At 43.8% G+C, this 6,633-nt stretch overlaps 1 long non-coding RNA gene across 1 annotated transcript; it reads left to right on the top strand.

Moving 5' to 3' along the window:
- Window positions 1-1,183: 1,183 nt before the first annotated feature.
- On the top strand, window positions 1,184-5,389 carry LOC119285015. The gene is made up of 4 exons (XR_005139311.1): window positions 1,184-1,722; window positions 3,321-3,488; window positions 3,579-3,847; window positions 4,775-5,389. It is a non-coding gene; the product is annotated as an uncharacterized LOC119285015 (long non-coding RNA).
- Window positions 5,390-6,633: the final 1,244 nt, after the last annotated feature.

Below are 6,633 nucleotides of genomic sequence, written 5' to 3'. Positions count from 1 at the left end.
ATTTAGGGGCATTTTGGTGACGTACCGCGAGAAGCAATAGCCCCTTTATTATTATTAAGTATAGATATTTAATTATTGTTTTAGGATGATGTTTAAATTAAGTTTTAGGATAATATAGAAACATCTAGCGCATACGCATATGGATCAATGACACATGTCAAAAGAGAGAGGGCACCGAAAACTTTGATCCGGCACCGTCTTCAGGCATGGTGGTGGCTATCATAGATGAAGTAGGCGGACGAGCATCAAGGATATAGTGGAACTTGAGCGAGCAATCGCGCCAAGATGCTCCCAAAAACTTTACCGTCTCTCACCCAGTGCAGCTTCTCAAGGGGCGCGGTTTCGGAAGACTATTCTCGCGTATTAATTTAGTTCTTACAACAAGGCGCATATAATATTAGCCCAAATTGGTACTCAAACCCAATTCAGGAAATGCGCGCGTGTGCGTTGTGTGGCATGAGGTGAGTGAGCACAGTATTATTGCTCTCTTTTCTCATGCTACAAAAAATAGTAGAACAACTCACCTTTTATATTGGTGTTTCTTTCACTCCACTAATTAAACTTGCACATTTGCCATACAATTTAAATGGGCCTTTGAGATTTCAGAATTTTACCGAAGTACAAGATTTAATTGGCCAAGTCTCGTAATAACATGGACGCCCACCAAAGTCCTTTCCCTTCATGGGCGCTACGGTGATTAAACCAACCACAACACCTCAGAAGCACCGTCCTAGGGCAATAAATGTTGGCGCCCGCGCTGCCGTCGGGGAGGCGATCGGCGGCGGACCGCCTAACCCTAAGTCACCTAGTATTCGCCTCACGGAGAAAAAAACTTTTGGTTAGTCATCCTCAACTCTTGTTAATGCCTTCTTCGATGCAGATTAAGTTGGTTGTTTGGATGACAAGCGGTCAACTGATGGGTTTGCAATTTTTTTTGGGGCCAAACTTAGTATCTTAGTGTGCAAAGAAGCAAATTGTAACAATTGCGTCAACAAAAATTATTTGGGTGCATTATCTACTACCCTTATAAAAAGAAGAGAGGGCGGAGAACCAAACAATCAGATCTATTCGTTAGCAAGATCTAATGGCTCTTAATCTTTCCATGTTTAACGCTATAAGCCACCGAATTAAGCCGGTAATCCGTCGATCACTAACCTTGTCCGCCGTTCAGAAAAAAAAAAAAACCGCTGCGCACCACGCCCGCACGACTTTCGCCCACTCCTCCTCCTCCTCCCAACAGACGCCAGCCGTTCGCCACAGCACGGACGGGCCGCCTCCCGCGCCAATCCTCCCGCCGCCTCCCACGCCGTTCGCCGCCCGCCGATCCAATCATCCTCCGCAGCCGCTCAGCTTGGCGGGAGGATTTCCCTGGCCTTGCCCCGTCCTCTCGTCTCTCGATCTGATCAAGGCCACAGCTCGGGAATGGAGGCTGGCATGCGGAAGGCGCCATCCATGGAGTGGCGGTGGGTGTCCGCGGGAGAGGAGGATGACGACAAGCTGGAGGGCCGCAGGGCAGGGGGGCCCGCGACCGTCGGGGCGGCAGCTTCGAGTCGGAGGACGAGGAGGACAACATCGACTACGAGGACGAGGAGCACCGGGAGGCCAGGCAGCGCCTGATTCGGACCGTGCTGACCGTCGGCTGGTTCCGGGCGCCAACGGCCAACGAGGTCTCAGGCAACGGCCAACGAGGTCTCGGGTGCGCAGCCTCTCGAGGACCCCGAGGTGAGCGCAGCTCTGCTCCCGGTTCGCCTGTTTTCCCTCTTGCGTCCTTTGATTGCATATGCGGCAAGGTGTTCGACGCGTTCTGTTCATGCCACGTGCGTGGAATGCCGTGAGAGTGGTGACCGCGACTGCTGCTGATTTTGATTAGCTTCAGTGTTTGCCATTGGATTGGAGAATTGTGAATCTGCACATCCTTGTGGTTCAAGATGGCCGTGCTTGGACGAGGGGATACATATGTTGCGTTCGATCTCAGGCTGCAAGTGGGACGTTCCGCAGGAGCCCGCAAACACGCCCACATCTGCCCCGTAGTATTAGTGGGAATCCAGCATATGTCCACATAATTTTTCACGGGATAAGTGGGCATCCCACATCCCACGTAATCCCTATGTAAATCACAGGCTCAAGCTTATATTTTCTGTTTTGCAATGGACATGGAAGGAGCAGAGAAGTTCAGGCTTCATTATATCAGGTGGAGAATCTTCAGAGTTGACACTGCAAATTATATCTTTTTTGTAGTACTTTTGTTTATCTGGGAGTGGTAATCCTCTGCCTCCACGAAGTCGCAGCTCAGTGGTTCGGCGGGCGTCGCTTCAGTAGAAGAATCACATCGAAAATGATTTTAGAAGTGACACTGTTATAAGATCAAAATAAGAGGTGAGCAGGGTGCAATCTGCTTGCTTGCAGCTGATGTTCCTTGAAGCAGCGAGCTTCTTCATGGCGTTCTTGAGAGAAGAAGAAATCAAGGAGGATTGGATAAGGAGGGAAGATACCACAACCACTGACTCGCATTATCAGGCCACAGATGATACGTGATTCAACAGGGTAGAATGAATCGGCTTTGCTCTGAACAATTTAGAGGAAATTGGCTGAAGATGTAGTAGTCGATAGGAAATAAATCACAGATGAGAGAGGGGAAGAAGAAGACTGAACTGCACCTGTACATGGCGGAGGTTGACGACGACATTACGGCGTCCATGGTGGAGTTGGACAGCGGCGCTGGGCGGCCATGGGGAAGGTACACGGCGGCGCCGCGGCCATGGCGGCATGTCATAATCGGGCTAATCCGCACGACTGACGTTCGACTCAGAAGGGATGTGGGTTTGATGTGGGCGCCGCGGGACATCCCACATAATCCGCATCTCTCGGTGCTCTAACTGTGGGTGTCCACGATCGTAAATTATGTGGGCTTGGACGTGGGCACCGCGGACAGCCCGCGTCCACTTGCAGCCTGAGTTCCATTAGCTTCATGCAAATTTTCTTTGCATAATATTGTGACTGGCAATCAGGACGAGGTGGGACCGTGGGAATGATCGATGATTACATTCGCGTATGTCATTTGTGACCGTTTTCTTGTGCATGATTGGGAACAATAGTTATTTAATGAGTTAATTTCGTATCACTTAGATGTAGTGTTGAAATTTCTGGGACCCATTACCCACCCCAATCTGCTCATACAAGACATAACTTCTACATAGAAGTGAATCAGTAAACTGCTACTAATCTGGCTGGAGACACTATTTGACTCCATCTGTTATGTAAAATCAGACCACTTTTCCTTCCATAAATGTTTAGATTATTTCGGTGCACGTCCAATGCAGGAACCTCTTCCTGCTCCGTGGGTGGTTAAAGCGAGAATACGGGCAGTGATCAAACTTCAAACGTCATAATTAAAGATACCTTGCCCAATGCAAGTACCTTTTTCTAGGAGGTTTAAGAACTTGTATAAGCACCTGTAGTCTCTACAATGCAAAATTCCAACCCTACAGGTTTGTGCCCTATATTCTGCTCTCACTATACTACAATAAGAATATTATTCAAATTGTTCACTACGATGTCCTATATTTCGATGCATGCAGGTTTTCCACTGGGAGAACAAGTTTCTAGATACCACAATAAGAATACTCATTTTCTTGTTCTCTGTTTTTCATTGCAATTTTTTGTTGTGCAATATGAGTTGATATGAATCAAACATCCCAAGTATTATTGTTGACTAATTTTTAAATTACCTCCCTTCCAAGCAGCCCTTGAACAATGAACAAGGAAATTTCGGAGTCCTTGTTTCACTGCCTCCGAGGACGTGGGAGCCACCACCACCGTTGCTTACTTCCACAACTAAAAGTCCTAGGTATCTGTTCTCGCTCCCTATAAGTTGCCGTTTGCATATCATGATTATGTTTTCCAATAAGATTGGCAGAAAAAGATTATCGTTTGCAATGTTTTTTCAAGGAAAAGCTCCCTCGAGGGACATTTCTTGTGAGCAACATTATTACATTTGAGTACATGTCACTGCTAAAAACATGATTTAATGGGCAAGAAACATCACAATAATTCATACAAGAAATAGAGAAGGATATGGAAGAAAGTGCTCCTAGCTAAGTTGTGCGCTTTCTTGTATTGATTTCCAAAAATACGTCTGAAGATAGCATCGCTCATGTATCCCTTCTAGCGAATGAAACTGATAGTGGGTCTCAATTGCCATTTGTGTGGATTCATACTTGAGTCTTGGGAGTTAATTGCTTTAATACCAGTAGCATTATCTGATGAGATGAGGCAACCATGTATTTTCTAGCATCATGACTTCAGCCTACTGGTAGCATTATGCGATGAAATGAGGCGACCATGTTTTTTCCAGTATGATGACTTGAGCCGCAGCATCATGCCGAGTAGCCGAAGAAGTAACTACAGTCACTTTTATTGTAGATTCGTGTTGGCCAGCTTGAGACTGAATATAAACTAAGGTGCATAGAGAGGGATCGGTCATAATAAGCATCTGTGTACATCATAATTGTATTCCTCCGTCGAGTACACAAGAGAGAGGGGTATGTTGTTTTAGAAGAGGGCAAAATATAGTTAAAAGAGGGCAAAATAAAGCATGTAGGCTGATGAATGTCAATTTAGACCATCATTTTGCAATTGCTACTTTTGGTTCCAAAGGATTAACAAGATAAACTCGATTGTTTATATGACCTTGCACTTTTATCACACTAGCAATGTTGTGTGCAGAGATAATTTGTTTCAGCAAACTTGATCATGTGGAGATTGTTGTGTGCAGATATCAGACTTCAGTGGCTATAAGAAAAACTAAAGCTCTGTTTCCACAGGCGAGTAAATGCAGCCTGACTGAAGAACGCAAGCTCTGTTTCCTCAAGCTATGTATTAGGTTGCATATATATAACAAAGTGAGGTCCTCATCCTGGTTGGTTTGGCATGGCCACATCCTCATGGCCAATAAGTTGTTGCGCTAGAGATGGCCAGGCAGTGAGATTTGCCCGACGTGTGGCTCTTGCGAAGAGACGGCCAGCTTTGCGAGGCAAGTATGGCCAGGGTGGCCTTTTGGTCATGATACCAGGTGTTGTCTCCCCCAGTTTCTAGAACATCGCTCCCATCTATGACTGGTGGATGGCGATCAGGTTTCAAAGGAGGAGAAAAAGCATTTTCATGGACTCACCTCGTATGGCGTTACGAAAATTTGAAACATTAAGTCAATGACACCACATTCAAGATATGATTTTGTTATAGTTGTTCCGGATGCATGGTGGGGGGCTGAGGTTTTGGGCCTCCCTTTTCCCCTCTATTAGACAAAATCTACCTGTATGGGTCTGGCTGCAAAACTAACTTCGACTAACATATCCTTGCTTGCGATGGAATACAAATGTATTTTCTTTAAGCTGTAATACTAAAATACTCCCTCTGTAAACTAATATAAGAGCGTTTAGATCACTATTTTAGTATTCTAAACGCTCTTATATTAGTTTACGGAGGGAATACTTGTTTTTGCGATGTAATATGGGTATAGTTGATTTTTTTGTGCGTGCATACTCAAGGATTTCATGAATGGAATATTGTGTTTTTTCTGCGATGAAACAACACATTATACTTGTATAATCAACTTGCTTCACAAGAATATAATTGTATATGATGCATGAGATGAATAGACTCATTTGTGTAGTGGGTAGATAAAGCATAGAGCCACCTCCGAAATTGCCATAATGGAATAAGAAAACCAGTACGCTGTAACATAACTACAGTAGATTTTTGGGTTACCAGTTATTTATTACTCCCTATGTTCACTTATATAAGACATTTAAGCCTGCTCAGAACATGCTCTAAATAGTTCAAAATCAGTTCTCCAAAACGCCTTATAAAAACGAACGGAGGGAGTACAACGGTTAGATGCTTGTTTTTGTTTCCTCGAAAAAAAGCTTGTCCGTGCATTGCAATTTGCAAGTCGAGAGGTTCCGAAATCTTGCCTAAATATTTTCTCTGCAATTATTTACTTAAATCTTGCATCCAGAAATTAATATATGATGTTATTTATTGCTTCATAAGTCATAATTAGATGAATGAGAAAATCGTTTTCTACTTTGTTAGACGTGTGTTGCACGTGCCAGCTTACTAGTATACTTAAATAACTTGGAGTATCACAAGTGCAAATTCCTTGTTTATGGTGTGACAATCTTGGTGAAAACTACTTGTCTACTAACCCAATTTTTTGTGCCAGGGCTAAACATATTGAAATAGATTTTTACTTTGTGAAAGAACATGTTGCAAACAAAGAATTTGGATATTTGTTTTATTCCTTTTAAAGATCAGGCTACAGATTGATTTACAAAAGCATTGCCTCTACAAAAGTCTAGAAGAATTCAAGTGTAATATCAACTTGATGAAGTTGTGATTAAGTGGGGTTGTTGAAATATCTTCTAGACACGCAACACACAGAATAAGGCTGTTAGGAGAGTTGTTAGAAGAATCGACAATATGTAATCTTTCTATTTTAATTTCTCTTATCTCCTCTCCTTGTTGTAATTTCTCCACCATGTTCTATGCATCCACGAGATAAGCCTCATCTCATCAATAAAGTCACAACGCATGCCTCCCAGGATGGTCAAGACGATTCATAATTTCTACAAA

The sequence above is a fragment of the Triticum dicoccoides genome, chromosome 1A, assembly GCF_002162155.2.
Source record: "Triticum dicoccoides isolate Atlit2015 ecotype Zavitan chromosome 1A, WEW_v2.0, whole genome shotgun sequence".
Classification (NCBI taxonomy): domain Eukaryota; kingdom Viridiplantae; phylum Streptophyta; class Magnoliopsida; order Poales; family Poaceae; genus Triticum; species Triticum dicoccoides.
Note: the sequence above shows the minus strand (reverse complement) of the source record. Positions and strands in the feature narration are given on the sequence as shown.